General features: G+C 34.6%; 6 non-coding genes across 6 annotated transcripts; all 6 read left to right on the top strand.

Annotated features, from left to right (window-relative positions):
- The first annotated feature begins 2,037 nt into the window (after positions 1 to 2,037).
- Mir3851m-3 (microRNA mir-3851m-3) lies at positions 2,038 to 2,131 on the top strand. Its single transcript, NR_161853.1, has one exon. It is a non-coding gene; the product is annotated as a microRNA mir-3851m-3 (primary transcript).
- Positions 2,132 to 2,196: 65 nt separating this feature from the next.
- Mir11618a-3 (microRNA mir-11618a-3) lies at positions 2,197 to 2,289 on the top strand. Its single transcript, NR_161852.1, has one exon. It is a non-coding gene; the product is annotated as a microRNA mir-11618a-3 (primary transcript).
- Positions 2,290 to 2,592: 303 nt separating this feature from the next.
- On the top strand, positions 2,593 to 2,687 carry Mir11618b-3 (microRNA mir-11618b-3). Its single transcript, NR_161851.1, has one exon. It is a non-coding gene; the product is annotated as a microRNA mir-11618b-3 (primary transcript).
- A 1,593-nt stretch (positions 2,688 to 4,280) lies between these two features.
- On the top strand, positions 4,281 to 4,340 carry Mir11617d-1 (microRNA mir-11617d-1). The gene is given in 1 exon segment (NR_161887.1): positions 4,281 to 4,340. It is a non-coding gene; the product is annotated as a microRNA mir-11617d-1 (primary transcript).
- Positions 4,341 to 6,026: 1,686 nt separating this feature from the next.
- On the top strand, positions 6,027 to 6,117 carry Mir3836g-1 (microRNA mir-3836g-1). The gene has a single exon (NR_161874.1). It is a non-coding gene; the product is annotated as a microRNA mir-3836g-1 (primary transcript).
- Positions 6,118 to 6,141: 24 nt separating this feature from the next.
- Positions 6,142 to 6,228, top strand: Mir11619a-1 (microRNA mir-11619a-1). Its single transcript, NR_161855.1, has one exon. It is a non-coding gene; the product is annotated as a microRNA mir-11619a-1 (primary transcript).
- The last annotated feature ends 13,577 nt before the right edge of the window (positions 6,229 to 19,805 follow it).

Below are 19,805 nucleotides of genomic sequence, written 5' to 3'. Positions count from 1 at the left end.
CGTTTCAAATGCAACGAATTTGAAATTTTGCTAGTAAACATATTTTTCTTTATTTTAAATACTTTTGCCGCATAATTTTATAAATTATTGAAAGAAACAAAAAACATTTCTACGTATTTTTTGAGATAATTTCTAAACTTTTATCCTTTTATAACTTATTTTCTACAAAAATAGTAAAACATTACAAAACTTTTTGTAAATTAGTTGTTGCAAGGCAGAAAAGTAACTTTCACCCCAACCCCACTCTCCATTATCCCTGGGGGGTAAGCCAATATAAGCAGGCAATTTTGGCCTGAGAGCCATTATGTGTCCGTGATTCCTGAAGGCTACAAGTGCAACAGTGCGAAGTTCTTCGATCGTCCATCACGGGAGCGGTACCGGTAAGTAAAGATTTGAATTTAAGGTTTTGTTGCTAAAGAGTTAAAAAACTAAAGCCAAAATTGTTAGAACAGTTTTAACCTTACCCTTCCCCTGGTTTGGGACGTCCCTGATTAAAAGTTTGTACATTTGGTCTTCGAATTCGATTAGGCTTGTCAAGATAGATAACTGTACCAAATTTTGTAAATTTATCTGTAATGGTCTCGAAAATATTGAGAAAAACCCACCAAAGAAGAAACGTTTTTAGAGAGTGTAGTTCCCTTAGAAAGTGTTTCTAGTTAGCGTTGACTGTTCTGTGTTATTTAGTGATAAGTGGTCACAGCATAGTCAGTGTTCGCAAAATTTCGAATTCTGATACAACTGTGGAGAATGAACTTAAAGATTTTTGTATTTACTAAGTTTTCTCCAGAATAACTTGAATGCTAGTTGTCAGAACCGAATAAGCTATTTTAGTGAATTTATTGCTGGGTTAGCATAAGTGGTACCATGAAAAATTTTAATCCATAGCACGACCCATGACTTCGAATGATTCTTTCAATGTTTTAGTCTATCATCGATTTGCATTTCAACACAAATTTTTGAAATTTCTGTCCGGTTTATCATTGCTTTGATTGATGTTTGTTTAATTATCAATTTATCCGTGAACAAAATAGACACAGCAGTAGTAGTCAAATCAATAGTAATCACAAATTATCGGATGAGATTCTGTGATATTCAACAAATGAAAAGTCACAGACTTGGTCTTTGGTTCGACATTATTTTGACCAATGTTTCTCGAGCATTTATCGAAAATGCAACGATTCAGGAATCTATTGTTAAGTTGGCATTGTGTAGTATTAAGGACCATGATAATCATAGTACAGTAGGGTGAAAATATGATGTCAATAAACCCCGGTTTTGGATCGGTGGGTACTCGGACCGCAAATATCCGAATGGAATATATAAAATGAAAAGATGGTTCCAATTAAAAACAAAACTATGTTTTTCATTTACTACTTTTTATCAGAAATTTGTTTACACTTCGGTAATCGTGTTCGGAGTTTTGCTTCAAAAAGGGATGCAATTAGTTTTCGCTAAATACTAAAGGGAAAACAAATGTACTTAGCAACGCGAATTAAATAACATCTTTACTGAAATTGATTTCATCGGCCAAGGGTTTCGACGGTTAAATTTACTAGAAACATTAAATCTTTTAAGCAGTTGTATTCGAGTCAACTCTTGGAATTAACAAATAACAGTAAATTTCAATTTTTGATTAATTTTATTTTCAATACGAATTAAATGTCATTTAATTAAATTAGAGGATAATTGGATTTGGAATCAGCTTTATTATTAGTTGCATAGTTTATGGATTTCGTAAACATCATACTTTTGAAATTTACTAAAAGCATCAAATGAAATCTTATTTTAAGCAATTGTATTCAAGTTGAAAACTAAAATTATTTCGTGTCCTCAAGTTTACGACTAAATATAGTTCATTGCCACCGATGGTTGCTGTTGGGATACCTACCGATCCCAAGTGCTAGGGTTTATTGGCATGACATTTTCAAAACATCCGGCCGTACTTCCTGTGCCAGCTTAATAACGAATCCTAATTCAAGAGATGAAAATTTAAAGTGACTTACAGGTTTTTCAGTCCAACATTGCTGTTTTTATTTTTAAGTAAATTTAGTACTGGGTTGGCACAGAGTAGTACTATGTAAAATTCTATTCCATAGTACGACCCATGTCGGCCCAGTAAGAGATTTCAATTCACAAGCAAGTCATTTTTAGGTTTGCAAAGATTTTCTGTCTTTTTCAAAAGACACACATTTGTACAAAATGTTTTCGATAAATAGTTAGCATTGGTCGTTTCTATGCTTCTTCGTGGTCATTGATCGGCCAATGTTCGCTTTATTTCGAATCCTCTAGCAACTGGAACAAATAGAAAAGTAGATATATAGGTATTTTGGTATAGTATTTAGTTTCCCAAACTAATTTATTACTTTCAGTGAGATCTAATCATTAGTAGTTATTTTACGATTTTATCAATTTTATTTAAAAAATAATATGGTAAAATGCGCGTTCTTATACTTTTGAATCATCTAATAGGGTATTTTGCTTCATAATACCAGACACTCTTGTTCAATAATAATTATTTCACCACCAAGAATTTTTAAGGTATGGAAAGAATTTTCATTGCTTTTACAAAAAACAAACTTTTGTGCATTACTACAAAATGTTTTCGATACTTAGTTAGCATTGGCTGTTTCTATGCTAATTTATGGTCATAGTACAGCCAATGTTTGCTTCAGTTCGGATTCAATAACGACTAAAACGAGTAAAAGTTGAATAAGTGTTTTTGTTCCAAATTACTATTCAATCTAATTAATGAAGAAGCTCACTTCGAAATGAGTAGTACCTTTAGTGGCAATATGGTCAAAATTTACACAAACTGATTTATTTTGGAGTTGTTTCCATGAAAATAAAATAAGTTAACTTCGTTTGCTTCCTCGTTCATAATCGAGCAAAATGGTGTGGGTGTTCAGAGTCTGGGTTATGGTAATTATGTTATAGTACTTCCTATGGCAGCTTATTGAATTCACATTTAAGATAAAATATTTTACAGCAAGCAATGTATATTTTTAAGTGAAATTTGAATAAATTTAGTGCTGGGTTGGCAAAAGGTGGTACCATGTAACATTTTAACCCATAGTACGACCCATGCCGGCTCAGTAATAAATTACAATTCGCCAGCAAGTGAAGTAAGCGAAGATATTTTATGTTTTCTAAAAAACGTATACATTTGTGTCGTCATATAAAATATATAGATATTTAGTTAGCATCGAACGTTTATGCTCGTAGTATATGGTTAGTATTTGGTATACTTGTATAGTTTTGTATAAGTATTAGTACTTTCTATGGATCCTTACTAACCTTACTAATGTAAATTAAAGATAAATGATGAAAATTTAAATACTCTTAGTAATTGTATATTGATTTACAGCAGTTAAATTTCTGTTAATTTAGTTCTGCGTTAGCGCAGGGTAGTGGCGTGTAAAATTATACTGTATCGTGGCATATATTCCATTTTACCAGCATGCCTTCCTTTAGATGAGCATTGAATTTTTATTGCCTTCTCAAAAAACGCACTGTTGTGTCTCCGAAGAAAAGGTTTTCGAATTTTAGTTAGCATTAACTGCTTTTTTACTATTTTCTGGATATAGCACGGTTACTGTATTCTTAATTTCAAATTATTTAACAATAAAAAAAAGAAAAGTTGCTTCATTATTTGAATCATATTTAATTATCACTGGGCAAAGTGGATCTTGGAATCGTTTCTCCAGTACACATCTTCCAAAAATTGTCGGGTGTGACACAAAGTCTATGATATTCTTCATTCTATAATTCACCAAATGAAGGGTCACAGAATTTGTCTTCGATCACACTTCGTCGGCCAACATTTCTTGAAAGACGCACTTTTTTTATTAATGTCAGTACTATCAGATGTTGGATAATCATTCCATTGTATTTTTTTTCGAAATTTCTGACCCCGATCTATTCTTGCTTTGTTTGATGTTAGCTTAATAATAATCAATTTATTACTAGACATATAGATCTTACAGTAGTTTCTTCAATCTCCATTTAATATTAATAATAAATTATCGGATGAGAGAATTGATGATAGATAATCTGTGATATTTTTCGTTTTATGATAAACCAAATTTTATGGGTTTGGTTTTTGACGCAACTTCAACCAACTTTCCTTGAAAATAAAGCGCATTTGTCGTTGCATCCTTAACATAAAGGCAACGATGCAGGTGCTTTTCTTTCAATCAAAGTTAATACTTCCAGATTTTGAATAAAAAAACTTTATTTTGAGAAATGGTTATCAAAAGTAGACTTCCTCAAATTCACTGGTGAGTTGGCATGGGTGGTACTATATAGATCATAGTAATTATAGTACTTTCTATGGCAACTTATTAGCGAATTAAAGTTCACAATAAATGACAAAATTGATTGTTTCTGTGCTATGTGATGATCATAGAAGATTAAAATATTAGGAATCTTCTAACAAGTTAAAACAACGTAAAAATAATATTCTCGATAACATAAACAAATCGCTTTGTTTTGGTATTTAGTGGTGAAATAAGTTGTCTGATTCCTTGCTTAACAACGAGCTAAATTTTACAGAAATCTTTAAAAGCTGTGATTAATAAAAAGCCAACATTTACATTTTATCGCAATTTTTTCGAAATTTTTGCTAGGCCTATCCTTGCTTTGGTTGATATTTATTTAATTATCACTGGGCAAAGTAGACCCTGCAGTAGTTTCTTCAATCTCCAGTTAATGTTCACCAGAAATTTTCTGATTAAAGATGTTGTTCAAGTTAGCCTTTTTCGAGTGGCACTCATTTTACTCAGTGAGTAAACTTGTCGTGCAAAAGTTTACTCCATACTACCATGCATTCCTGTCCAATAATACTTATCTCACCAGCAAGTCTTCTTTTACATAAGTAAAGAATTTTTATTTCTAAAAATTGCAAAATTACACAATTTTAGCAATTACGTGAGTAAAGTAAGAACGATTTTTAATATGTTTACCTCCTAAATAGCCCAGACAAAGCTCTAAAGTCAAAAATTCTGTGACGGGATATTCGTTTTTGTTTGTTAACTGGTTCAAAATTCATTATTAGCGATTTTATAGATGCACTGTGTTGCCAGTTCTATTTTAGTGTATCCCTTTTACCACTCCACAGAGAGAAATTTGTCAGCGTTTATTAATTAGTAACTCCAAAATTTAAACGATGACCCCAAGTATTTTTTTCTCTTAAAATACTTATTAGATGTTGTTGAATGTTGATTTAGTTTTTTACGAAAATCTTAGGAAGAGTTTGCTAGTTATACACACTGATCCAGAAATACTCAGTCTGTTCCAATTAAAAACAATTTAACATTCTTGTGGGGTTGTACGTTAAATAATTTTCAAGAAAAATCAAATTCGGTTGCAGTGTTGCAAATTACAAGCAAAAATACTTTCAAATCTGTTGCTAACAGATTCAGTATTTCTGGATCAGTCTGTACTAAAAAACATAAAAAAAACGATTTTCCATTTGCCGGAATGTAAAAGAGAGTTTTTGCATTTTTGCATTGTTAATCTGTTAAAATTTTAAAGAGATCTTAAGAAAGTGAATTCTAGCACCAACTACCTTCAATACAAAATTATTGAATTAGAAGTAATTTCTGGAGCACTGTCTTATAAATTTAATAATTCGAAACCTAAAAAGAATTTCGAAAAGTTTTAGTCTTAAAAAATAAACACATTTTCAAATTACTTGATGATGGACTAACTTACTTTTTCGTAAGGCACAGAGTTTAGACACAAAACGCTTGGTTTCATACTTATTTCCCAACGCTGTATAAGGCATGACATTGTAAGAATTAGTTTAGTTTATATTCTCACCTGACGAACATCACTTTGTGGTTGAAACGTTGTGTTTCAAATAAACGTTTGGTGTGTCGGGTTTTTAAACTGTGTTTTTGTTAATCATTCCCATGCCAAAAGGATGCAACAAAAGCTGATATCTTTCTTATAAACTAGTGAAATTTTACGCAAGTGTTCAAAAGCTGGAATTGATGTAGAACAAACACTTAGAACTTATCACAATTTTTTTGAAATGTCTGTCAGGTCTACCTCTGCTTAAGTTGATATTTATTTAATTATCACTGGGCAAGGTAGACTCTACAGCCGTTTCTTCAATCTTCAATGAACAGCAAGCAGTAACTTTCGAACGGAACACGAAGTCTGTGATATTCTTCATTTTATAATTTAACAAATGAAGAGTCATTGGCTTGGTTTTTCGTTCAACACCACTTCGTCCAACGTTCCTTGAAAGTAGCGTATTTATTAAAAAGGCTTTTTGGAATTCACCATTGAGTTGGCATAGGGTAGTACTGCAGACCATTGTAATTGTAGTACTCCCTAGGGCAGCTTATTAATGAATTCAAATTCACAAGAAATAATACTCCTATTGCCGTTTTAGTTAATTTAGTACTGGGTTGGCATAGAGTGGTACTGTGTAAAATTGTAACCATTAACCCGCCCAGTAATAGATTTCTACAACAAGCCCGTTTTAGATAAAGGAAGCTCTTTTGTGTTTTTCAAAAGACCTACTTTTGTGTTTGCTATTTAGTAAAACAATTTAGTAAACCGTACAGATATTACTTCAGTCTACAACCACAATATCAACCAAAATATAACGAATGAGAGATGATAGTCTGCCATGTTCCTCATTTTATAATGTAAATAAAAATAAATAGGCGTACCAATGGTGGTGCTATCAGTTACCCAAGTGTCAGAGTATTCACGTCTCATCTACAGCCTCTGACCTGACCTAACGACCAGTAGTAGTGACCGAGACCGACGAGTTAAGGTTCTAATCAGTATCTGAAAAGCACATAGAAGAATCTCCAAATTTCAGGCAGGCAGGTGTAAAATCTGTATATTTTAATTCTACAAAACGATCGATGTCTCTATGTGTAACTAATAATAGTATAATGTGTTTCGCTAGAACGTATTTTTTCAAATACTCTTATTGTAAAAATTTGGATAGGACTTTCTTTGCAACGGTGTAAGATTTTAAAACAAAAGTTTTAAAAAAAAGTCGCGCATCGCCGTGACACTACATCATCGGACGATGCCCTAGACAACAAGAAAAATGTTACAAAAAATCTTATATTACTAAAGATATTGTCACATACGCTTTTATTCTTTTATTACTGAAGATATGATGAAACAAAAATTAAAAATTCTTTGCCAAAAATGAAAATGTTTGCACAACTATTTCAGATCCAAATTCATTTGTGGTATAAATGATATTGCAATAAAGGTTTTAACAACATAAAAACTAAAAAAACTTTACCAAATTCTGTTAGAAATGTTAACAAAATTTTTGAATCAACAATGATGATAAAGCTGGCTCACTTGGCACATACCATTGTTGTTTAGATGACACTATGGTTACGGTGATTGTTTATAATGTCATAAAAATTTTTCTTTCGTCTATCAACGGTAGTTTTTCAGTTTCAAAAAGTGTCAGTGAAGGATTAAAATGTTTTCGTAGAATGAATATTGTGACTTGTGTTTGCTGTTTGGTGAATACGCTGAAAATACAAGTGAAGCCGCTCGTCAGTATAGCGTACTATACCCCAAACTAAAGCATTCAGACGAAAACTCTGTTTTGGTGGGCCCAGAAGTACAAAAACCGTTGCTGCAGAAGAAGCAATTTTGGAAGAAGATCTCGTGAGGAGTTGGTGAACCGAATTCATGCCGCTAGTGCTACGATCACTCCAGAAACATTACAAACGGTGCATTATTTGTTCGTACTTGAAATATTATAATATTATAATAAATAAAACTGTTCCCGGAGCGAATGGTTTTTAATTGCCATAATTTTGGGAATGTTAGTTGGTGCAATCCTCTACGGTTTTAAGTACTGCCAGCGGACGATGCAGAAAATGGTACGTAGAGAAGTGATCCATTGCAGGGACAACTTGGACGTATAGGATCGTCTTCCCATGTGTGTGTTTTGTGTAAAGTGCAAAAGCAGAGATTGTGTGTGTTTGAGAAGAGTGTATCCACCGAGCGCCTAAAACTGAAGAAAGGATGCTCCCCGACGACAAGGATGACAAGTAAGTAGTTTAAGTATACGCCAAATTTTGTTTGTTTGTGCGGAATTGTTTCTTCACATGAGTAAAATTAATCTTATTAATGATAATTTAGAAAGAAGAAATGATTCAGGAATAATAAAACGTAAGCGGGAAAAATTAGATAGAATTCGGTTAGAATTGGATTGTAAAATTAAAGTCAATAAAGAATTGTGTGACGTAGCGACATTGGCAGAAATAAAAGAATATACTGAAGCACCACAAGAAATTATTAAAGAAATAAATACGATTTTAAAAGATAGGGAAATTACTGTTTCTGCAGTTCCAATTGTTGCAAGTGTTGAGTCAGGTTATTCAAAGATGGGTGAAAAATTCGACCTTAGAACAGCGTCTAGCTTAATTCCTTTAATGGATAATAGTGAGCAAAGTATTATACAAGTAATAGATGCTATAACTTTGTACGATAGTCTTTTGGATGAAGCGAGAAAAAAATTGCAAATACATTACGTTCTAACAATTAGATTGCCTCCCAGCGCAAAATTGCGTTTAAATTCAACATATTTGAGCAGCAAAGATTTAACAGATACCATTAGGCACAATTTATTGCAAAAAAATCGGCAACGGCCTTAGCTTCTGAATTGCATGGTTGCAGGCAAAATGATAGTTCGGTAGAGTCATTTGGTCAAAAAATTGGGGAACTTATGGTCAATCTAAAATGGGACAATCCGATGGTAACAATATAAGAGATTTTAAGAGCAGCACAGCAATAATTTTAAATATTAATGCATTAAATTTTATTGGTGTGGTATATGAAACAAAAGTGTTAACATTTTTAATAGATGCAGGTGCTTCAATCAGTGTAATTTTTGCAAACATGTAAATAATAAACAGCAAATTAATCGAAACAAAACAATAACAATAACCGGTGTAGTTGGGTCAATGTCAGCCGAGGACACAAGGAATCTTTTGCTGACGTTAGGAAACAGTTATCTTAGTCATGAGTTTTATGTCGTAAATGATTTTGGAAAAGGTGAGATGCATGGTGTAATTGGATCACATTTTTTTACAAAATATTCTGCAGTAATAAATTAGGAAAAATTTGTTTTTTCTTTTTGGAACAACAATAAAGATATTTTTTTACCTTTAGAATCAAATCGTTTTAACACTACAATTATTCCACCAAGATGTCAAGTAATCGACTATTTCGAGGTCCACACTAATGACGAATGTTTAGTTTTACCAGAAGAAATTTGTGAAGGTGTTTATAATGCAGGAGCAATTGCTAAACTACGTGATAATATAATTCTAACTTCTAAATGTCAATGATCGGGAGATAAAATTAACAAATCTTGAATCAAAAGTGGAAAATTTTACAAATTATAACATGTTCAAATTTGAAGATATTTGTTTGTCAGTGAACTGGGTTGATAAATTATTAGATTTAATAGATACCAAAGGTTTGAATAAAGAAAAGGAGTAAGAGATTCATAAAATTTATGCAAAATTTGCTGACGTGTTTCATTTGGAAAACGATCCACTTTCAGTAACTAATGTTTGTAAACAAAAGATACATTTAAAGCAAGAAGTAAGGCCTGTTTATACAAAACCATATCGGTTACCACATGCTCAAAAAGCCGAAGTACACAATCAAATTGATAGAATGTTAAAAGACAGAATTATTGAAAAAACAACTTCAGAATGGTCATCACCGATATTAGTGGTGCCTAAAAAATCTGATAGTACTGAAAAGAAGAGATGGCAGTTGTTATTGATTATAGGTTTATCAAATTGATTCATCTCCATCCGAGATCACTTCAACCCAAGTTTGTTACTCTCACAAAAGAGTTTCCTTTTTGACTAGGAGCAGTGGGAGTGACACCCAGGAAGAGAGAGACACCTATGAAAAGAGATGTACCTGCAAAATGTGAGATTTTCGTTGAGGAAAAATAGAATTTTATTATCGGCACGCTGAATCAATTTACGTAGGGGCTGCGCTCCTCGTGATTTAACATTTTCGATCTGCTTTTCGATAAAATAATATAATATAATATATAATAATATACTAATATATTATTATTAATTATTATATTCTATATGTAACTATTTTTAATATTTTTTTATTTGACAGGGGTTAAAATGTCATTATATCCGGAACCGGACCAAAATATTGTAGCAGTGGGTGAAGCAGAGGAACGTATTCGTTTTTTGATGGGTGACGGAGGTATTAACAGTAAAAGTTGAAAAGTAGTAAGCATGCAGTCCGTAGCACTTCTCAGTATTATTGTAATGCTCTTATTGCACTCTATAAGTCGTAAAGGTGATGTTTTATCTTTATTTACAAGGGTCTGTTTACAGAAAGCGAAATTAAAATTTAATTCCGAATTCGACGTTAAGTTACCATTTAAAATGCAATGACAAATATTAAGATAATCTCGAATTAAAATTTGATTGCAATTAAAATATTCTGTAAACCGGCCCTTAGTTGTTGTACACTGTAGTTTATGATTCTCTACTTTTTTATTACCTACTTCTGGATAGTAATTTTGTGCTCGTGAAAGTTTTGAAATAGAAACCAGGTTTTTTAAGAAATGGTATTTATGTTAAATCTTCTCTTTATGCAAAACTATTTACATATTTAGTACCTACTGCTTCTAGATTTGTACAGCGTTTCATGAATATTGTAAGTATAATGTTGTGTTTTACTGATTTATTTGTTTATTTTATGAAAGAATACCTTAATTTTTTTCGGGCAGGGCAGCATTGTGCCGACATTAAATTATTTTGTTTTGTGAACTACTTAATTAATTGCTTGTAGACACATCAGAGCAACCAAATGCTCAATTAGGAGTGTCTCCTCCCCATCTTGAACGGCGAATTCCTTCTCTTGCTGGTCCTGCTACAAGTAAAAAGGGAAATCGTCATCGTAAGTTTATACCAGCTGTTGGTTATTATTTGTGTAAAATATTTTTTTAGCAATATTATCGAGACTGGGGATAAATAAGAAACCCCACACATTTTGTAAAGACGAAAGAAGATTATATAAATTTGCCCAACAGTTGAACGCGAGAGTGAAAAGGCTGGAAAAATCGAAGAATAACATAAAAGCAGCAATGGTTTTGGCTAAGGATGAGCATGTGCGCCATTTAATTGAAGATCTTACTCCGGTACAACAAAGATTTTTTGAAAGTCAGTTGAGAATAAGTATAAACCACAGGGAAGAAGTTTTACGTTTGAGGTAAAGGCTGATGCCGTTGCCATTCACAAGGGCAGTCCTCAAACGTATAGACTTCTTTCTAAGATGTTTATACTGCCGTCATAACGCACTCTAAAGGCAACTCTCGCACAAGTTTCTATTCGACCGGGTATTTCAAATCATTTGTTCAATGTTCTTAGTCGGAAAATAGGCCGAAATAAGAGGGATCGTATTTGTACTCTCATCTTTGATGAGATACAAATACAACCTCACTTGGACTATCTACCGCATGAGGACAGAGTCATAGGATTTCAGGATGACGGTACGAAAAGGTCTGGAGCGGTTGCTGACAATGTTGCTGTCTTTATGTTGCGAGGTGTTTTCAAACGGTAGAAGCAACCTGTAGCATTGTTAGTTTCTACAAACAAATTGTTGCTGAAGCTACTGCTGTGGGGTTTAACATTATCGCCTCCGTCTGTAATATGGGTAGCAATAACGTTAAGGCAATTAACGATCTATTAGACTATTCTAAAATATTGCAAACTTCAGAAGATGATGTGGTATCAAACATGTGATTCGGATTCCACTTCGTGATAATCAATATCATGATGTGATTCCATTGTTTGACCCACCTCATCTTCTGAAGGCATTCCGGAATGGTTTTTTAGAACGTGATTGCCAGTTTTCTACCCATGGAGCAAGGGGGCAACAGCAACGGGTTGTTGCAAGGTGGGATCATATTAAACAGGTGGTTGACATTGATAGGGAAAAAAACAGGGTTTTCCGCCTGTTGCCAAAGATTTCGGCTAAACATGTGGACAAATTCAAAATTCCAAAAATGAAAGTTTCAATAGCGGCACAGGTAATGAATCAGCGAGTAGCGGCAGTGATGAATAAGTTTGCCAGTTCAGAAAGCGGGAGGTTACCACCGGATGCTCAGTACACCGCAAAACTTTTGTTGAAGATGGTCCAGATCTTTGACAGTGTCAACGGTGGCTTTGGAGGGAAGTCTGAAAAAAAAGACTGCGAAAAATGATAACCTAAAACAGTTATCATTACAGGATGTGGTTAGAAGGGAAACAAATGTTTAGCTATATGGAATTTCTCCCAAAAAACGCTGAGGATCGCTCACGTCCAAAGTGTCTGATGGGATGGCAGCGAACTCTTGAAGGGTTTTGTTTGATTAAAAATTCTTTGCAAAAGAAGTAGTTGCACGCACTTTCCAGCGAGGGCGTTTAATCAAGATCCGCTAGAGAACTTTTTTGGTCAAATAAGACGATATGGAGTTTAATTTACGAATCCCACTTGCAAGGCATTTGTTCCTTTTTATAAGTTAATTAGAAATTTTTCATCTTATCATTTTCATGGCTCTAACTGTGAAGGAGACAATGAAGGCCTGCTGATCACAATTAGAGACTTTCTTTCTGAACCTCCAGAGCCAGTTGATCGCGATGGTAGGGGGGATCAGTGGCATCCACCACCACCAGTACATGATGATAGTGGTGATCTTGATAGATATGCTGTGGGTTATATTGGTGGATTTCTTGTTCATAAACTCTCTTTGGGGGAATATGAATGTGACATCTACTAACATAATCTACAACATACTGGCGATCCAGATCACCGTCACTAGAATATGACAGTGAAGAGCACAGAAGAGTGAAGTATATAAATGTGAATATAATTCTGGTGTTACTTCACATTTATAGTCAGCTAAAGGTACTTGTACCGTCAGTGCTCTATCACAATCATATTGTAGCAAGGATAGTCAGCCGCCTAAGACAGTCCTTGGATTTTAATTTCGATTGTTGTTCACATTCTGAAGCAATTAAAACTCAACTTTTTGAGAAATTTGTAAAATTTCATATTTTCACATATCTCAAAAAGTTGAGTTTGATTGTTTTGGGTAAAACGAATGAATCTGAGATCGATAATCAAAATCCATTGCAAAAGGAAATGCATGTGTTATATTCACGTTACAGGAGTCGCAATAGACGCTCTTAATCTTCAAATATCGTGAATATAATATGTGTAAAGTACTCTTAGGAACCAGTGAAAGTACATCGCTCATTAGATACAACGGCAATAAAGATGATTTAAAAGTTTTGGAACAACTCTCGAATGGTGATAACTGATAAGAGATGTTCAGTTTAGCATAAAAATGAAATCAGATTCTTTTACAAGTGTTAGCGCGTCTTTTCATTTAGGGGTTTTTTGTAATATTTTTACTAAGAGATTACTAGTCGAGAAGCGATCGGGTGGCAGCAACACGCCGCATTTCTCAGTGGATTTATTAATTGTTAATTTAATTGTGCCGTGCCGTCAAGGTTCTCTTTCTTCCTATTCTTCCTCTTTCCTTACTTCTTCCTTCTTACATCGATCTGCACTTTGACGGACCACTCGGTAAGTTTTTTTTTGTGATGTTTTGGATTCAATTAAATAGCCTTTCTTTTACGCAATAACATTTGGTCCTTCGACCCACCGGATCTTCGTTTAGTTAAATCTAGAGCATTGGTATCGCTATTTTTGGAACGCGTTGTTGCAAAAACCCTTCGCTTATCGAGTTATCGCTTTAGCTTATCTCTTGTCGCTGTTGCTCGCATAGGTCCTCGCTTATTAGAAATTCGTTTAAATTTATCATGGCTCCAACTAAAGAGAATGAATTAAAGTCTCTTCAAGGCAAGTGTCAATCACTTTTTTTGAGAATTCAGCGTTTATATAACGACTCTAGAAACCTGGATGATGAGACAGTTTGCAAAAACTTTAAAATTAGATATAATACACTAGAAGAAACGCGCCAATTGTTTGGTAATTGCATTAATTCGATAAATTTATTAAGTTTAGAACTCGACTCTGACTATACGCCTAGCTTTGCTGAGTTGGAAGCGGTGGACGAATTATATTGTCACATTGTAGAAGCAGCAAAAAAGGTTTTTACAAAAACTGAAAGTTCGCCCAAGCCAGTGAAAGCTATAGCAAAATTGCCCAAGATCGAATTGATGGAATTTTCAGGAGAAATGACCCATTGGCCAATTTTTTATGACACGTTTAGAACTTTAATACACGAAAATCCCGATTTAGACGATATTACTAGAATGCATTACTTATTGGGAAAATTGACGGGTAAAGCTTTGCTAGTTTGCTCTGGAATACAACCAACAGGAGCAAATTATCCTATCTTATGGAAAGCGCTCGTAGAAAAATATGATGATAAACGTCTTCTGGCTAATACTTATTTGTCGCAAATTCTTGACTTTAGACCTTTACAAAATGAATCAGTAGTTTGTTTAAATACATTTTTGAAAAAGTTTGATACAGCGGTGAACGCTTTGAAACAATTAGACATAGAAAATCTTTCGGACTTTATTATAAGTTCAATCGCACTTACAAAATTAGATGGTCAAACTCGTAGACATTTTGAGCAGTCACAGAAAAAATCTGAAATTCCTTTGTACAAGAAAATTGTGGACTTTGTAAAAGATCACACAAAAATCTTAGCTTGTACTTTGAAATCAACTGCTACAACAGCCAATCGAACGAACTATAGCGCTCCTTTCAGTAAACCTAGTAGAACCCATTCGCTTGTTGTTAGTAATCGCGCATCGAATAATATTTGTCCAATTTGTAACGAGGCTTCTCATTTATTTTATCAGTGTGCGAAGCATTTAAAGTTAGGTCCCTTGAAAAGATATCAATTAGTCATAGATAAAGCTTTATGTTTAAATTGCCTTAGTCCGAAACATAAAATAATCGCTTGTAAATCGACAACCACTTGTAGTTTGTGTTGAAAGAGACATCATTCTCTGCTTCATTTTGATAAACCGCACATTGAGACATCAGAACAGCCTGCTAAAAAGGATTTGGTTCCAATTAGTGACGTTAATAGTACTTCCCGCGAGTCCCATAGTTTTTGTGTCGCTTCAAATACTAGCTTTAAATCTTCTAGATATAGTAACACTTTGCTTGCTACCGCCATAGTAGAAATATTCGCTCCAAATTCGAAAAAGAAATTAGTTAGACTTTTAGTAGACCCCGCTAGTCAATCGCATTTTATTACTACAAATTGTTGTACCCGCTTAAATTTGCCAATTAGAAAAATTAACGCTTCTGTTAAAGGCATTGGTGCCATCACGCATCCTATAAAAGGAAAAATAGATACGGTCGTTGCTTCTCGCTTTAATTCAGATTATAGATACAAGTTCGAGGCTTTAGTTATCGATCAAATTATTGACAATTTGCCAGATCGAAATATTCCGCAATCATCTGTAGAAAATTTGCTTAATCTTCCGCTAGCCGATGAGAAATATTTTGAGTCGGGGGAAATCGATGGAATAATTAGTGGTAAATTGTTCCCGCAAATATTAAGCCCGAACAAAGTAGAAGGTTCACCTGGAAGCCCAATCGCTTTAGAAACTACACTAGGATACATAGTTATGGGCGAAATACCACATGCAGCCGCGAATTGGGAAACACATTCATTTTGTTTGATTGAGGAACCACCTCTAGATACAGCACTTGAAAAATTTTGGTCAATGGAAGAGGTTCCCAGTCCCAGTGTTTCATTGAATAAAGATGACGCAAAATGTGAAGAACTTTTCGTTTCTACGGTTAAACGCGAACCGTCCGAAAAATACATAGTCTCGCTTCCTTTTAAAAAATTTCCTCCTAATTTGGGTAGTTCATTTCAAAACGCTTTTCGAAGATATCTAGCTTTAGAAAGAAAATTTCGCTCAATGCCAGCATTTTATCAAAGTTATTGCGATGCAATACAAGACTTCATCGAGCAAGGTCACATGACTTTAGTAGAGCCACATAGATTGAATAGCGAATCTTCATTTTACATTCCGCATCATGCTATTTTTAAGGAAAGTACTAGTACTCCGCTGAGAGTTGTATTTGATGCTAGCGCCAAAGGTAGTAATTCGCTTTCTTTGAACGATGTTTTATATACTGGTGAAAAATTACAAACCGATATAGTTTCTTTGCTACTGAATTTTAGACTATTTGCTGTAGCCACGACCGCTGACGTACGTCAGATGTATAGACAAATTTGGCTTAATCCCGATCATCGATGCTTTCAAAAAATTCTCTGGCGATTTTCAATTAATGAACCTCTCCAAACATACGAAATCAATGTGGTCTCTTTGGAGTCAAAGCCTCGCCATTTTTAGCTCTTCGTACAGTTAAGCAACTTGCCTCGGACGAATCTAGAAATTTTCCATTAGCTTCAGGAATTGTAAATAGAGATACATACATGGATGATGTTGTAACTAGTGTTCCTACCAGTGAAGAAGCTATTGCGTTGTACCGCGATTTAATTGGTTTGTTTAGGGCCGGGGGGTTTAGCTTAACCAAATGGACAACAAACTCTAATGAATTATTGTCAGAAATTTTAGAACCGGAACGCTGCTTTCAGCCCGTTGAATTTAGCAATGATTTCTTGAAGGTCTTAGGTTTTCAGTGGCATCCGCAAACCGACTTGCTGGGTATTAAAATTAGTGTTCCTGACATAGAATGTACGAAACGGAATATTTTGTCAATAATTGCTCGCATTTGGGATCCTTTAGGATTGTTGGCTCCCGTTACCTTATATGCAAAATTATTGATTCGGGAAATTTGGGTTCAAAAACTTGGTTGGGACGATCCTGTATCGGCTGATATACAAAAAATTTGGAGTCTTCTAAAAAGAGAGTTGCATCTTTTGGAAAACTTTGAAATTCCGCGTCATTTAGGAACTTGTAGTATTTACCTGTGACAATTGTTGGATTTGCAGACGCATCAGAAAAGGGTTATGGAGCGGTAGTGTATGTAAGAGTTCCAGAAAAGGTACCTACTGTTAGAATCATTTGCGCTAGATCAAAAGTTGCTCCGTTAAAGTCACTTTCGATACCCAGATTAGAGCTTTGTGCTGCGCTTCTTTTAGCTAGACTGATCCATTTTGTAGAAAGCACTTTACAATCGCGATTAATTATAGAAAACATTGTTGCTCTGACTGATTCTTCGGTCGTACTTAACTGGATAAACGCATATCCTCATCGTTGGCACACTTTTGTAGCAAATCGCGTGGCAAAAATTCAAGAATTAGTGCCGTCGGTTAATTGGTATCATGTCGATGGGAAGGAAAACCCAGCCGACCCAATTTCTAGAGGTCTAACTGGATTTGGCTTACTGGACCTAGTTGGTTATTTATGGACAAACAGTTATGGCCTGTTAACTCTTCAACTAATACAGACAAACCTCCACTCGAAGAGAAACCGATAGTTCTCGTCACTTTCCCACGTTATGTCAACCCTTTACGACAACTTATAGATAGGTCGTCTTCGTATAGTAAATTGCGCAATGCAGTTGTATATGTTCTCAGATTTCTTAAGATATTGCCAAAAGGAATTCCTATTACACTCAAAGACTTAGAAACCGCTGAATTAACGCTAGTTAGACTTGTCCAAAGAGAACACTTTGCTTCAGATTTAGCTTTGTTAGAGCAAAATAAACCTTGTTCGCCTAAAGTTCGTGCCTTATGTCCGTTTCTTAACGATGGAGTTATTAGAGTAGGAAGACGTCTATCAAACTCAAATTTAGAATATGATCAGCAGCATCCGTTTTTGCTGCCCAAAAAAGACCACTTGGTGGATCTTTTAATAGACTATTTTCACCAACGTAATTTACATACTGGTCCGCATCTTACACTGTTGTTGTTGCGTCAGAAATTTTGGATTTTAGCTGCACGAAATGTTGTTAGACGTCGCATTCGCAACTGTAATTTTTGCTTTAAATTTCGTCCTCGCGCAACTTTCCCATGTATGGCGGATTTGCCCGCTCCTAGAATTACAGAAGCGAAACCATTTTTGCACAGTGGTGTAGATTATACCAGACCTTTCTATATCACTCTGACTCGTCGTAGAGGTGTAAAAAGCCAGAAAGCTTATTTATGTTTATTTATTTGTTTAGTTACCAAAGCCTTACATCTAGAAGTGGCTTCTGACCTATCCACTGCGACTTTTATTAATGCCTTTAAACGTTTTTTATCCCGTCGTGGTCCATGCTCGGTTTTGTATTCCGATTGTGGTACAAATTTTATTGGAGCTAAAACTGCCCTAGACGATTTGTCAAAATTTGTGACCTCACAAGAGTATCATTCTAGTATTGATAATGAATTGATAAAACGAAATGTAGTATGGAAATTTAATCCTCCAGCAGCACCTCACTTTGGAGGAATCTGGGAGGCAAACATTAAAAGTGTGAAGTCTCATTTAACTAAAGTTATTGGCACCCAAATTTTGACTTATGAAGAATTTACGACGGTTATTACTCAAATAGAGGCTTTATTAAATTCTCGACCATTGTGTACGCTCAGCTCGGATCCTAACGAGCCGTTAGCTTTGACGCCTGCTCATTTTTTGACAGCGACGCCCCTTCAATCGCTACCAATTCAAAATTTAGACATGTCGACTAATTTAGTAACCCGAAAAGAACTGCTCGATCAAATTTTGCAAACGTATTGGAAACGATGGCACGTGGAATATCTACATAATTTGCAAGTTCGTCAAAAATGGAATAAGCCATCTTCTCCAATAAAGGCCGGTACGGTTGTAGTTTTGCGGACGGATAACACCCCACCGTTGCATTGGCCATTAGGGGTCGTTCAAGAGGTCTTTCCTGGCAAGGATGGGATAGTTCGCGTCGCCAGCGTCAAAACTCCCAATGGTCTTTGTAAACGACCTATAGTTCGTCTATTTCCCCTTCCAAATCAGTGATCGTTTTGATCCTATAATTTTGTTTTTAGTTATTTTTTCTTTGGGTGGATGCAATTACTTGCAGTTTAATTTAATTTAATATTTATTATTATTATGCGAAAGGAAACTTATATTTCTTTTCTTTAGTTGATAATTTAGTTTTAGTTAACTTCATTCCTCAACGGTCGGGGGGAATGTACATCGCTCATTAGATACAACGGCAATAAAGATGATTTAAAAGTTTTGGACCAACTCTCGAATGGTGATAACTGATAAGACATGTTCAGTTTAGCATAAAAATGAAATCAGATTCTTTTACAAGTGTTAGCGCGTCTTTTCATTTAGGGGTTTTTTGTAATATTTTACTAAGAGATAAGTAGTAGTCGAGAAGCGATCGGGTGGCAGCAACACGCCGCATTTCTCAGTGGATTTATTAATTGTTAATTTAATTGTGCCGTGCCGTCAAGGTTCTCTTTCTTCCTATTCTTCCTCTTTCCTTACTTCTTCCTTCTTACATCGATCTGCACTTTGACGGACCACTCAAATAGCCTTTCTTCTACGCAATAACAACAAGCCATGATTTTTAATTTAAGGAAAACTTCACCAATTTTCAACAGGTATGTGTTCAACTATGGCTTGAAGAGCCAAAAAACTTAACCTAAAACTCTAATTTTGAAGAACCACGTCTCGTGAATAAAAACTAGAATAATTCTTTGTAATAGGAATTTTAACTAAGTTTAATGCCTTTTACCAGGCATTAAGAGATGGTCCGAAACTTTTGAATCACCTATATAATTAAAAATTTGTTGTTTTTTTTTACTTATGTTGTTGCATTTAATGAGAGATTTGTTGGGA

The sequence above is a fragment of the Tribolium castaneum genome, chromosome 4 (assembly GCF_031307605.1).
Source record: "Tribolium castaneum strain GA2 chromosome 4, icTriCast1.1, whole genome shotgun sequence".
NCBI lineage: Eukaryota > Metazoa > Arthropoda > Insecta > Coleoptera > Tenebrionidae > Tribolium > Tribolium castaneum.
The sequence above is the reverse complement of the archived record's forward strand: the minus strand, read 5'-3'. Positions and strand labels throughout refer to the sequence as shown.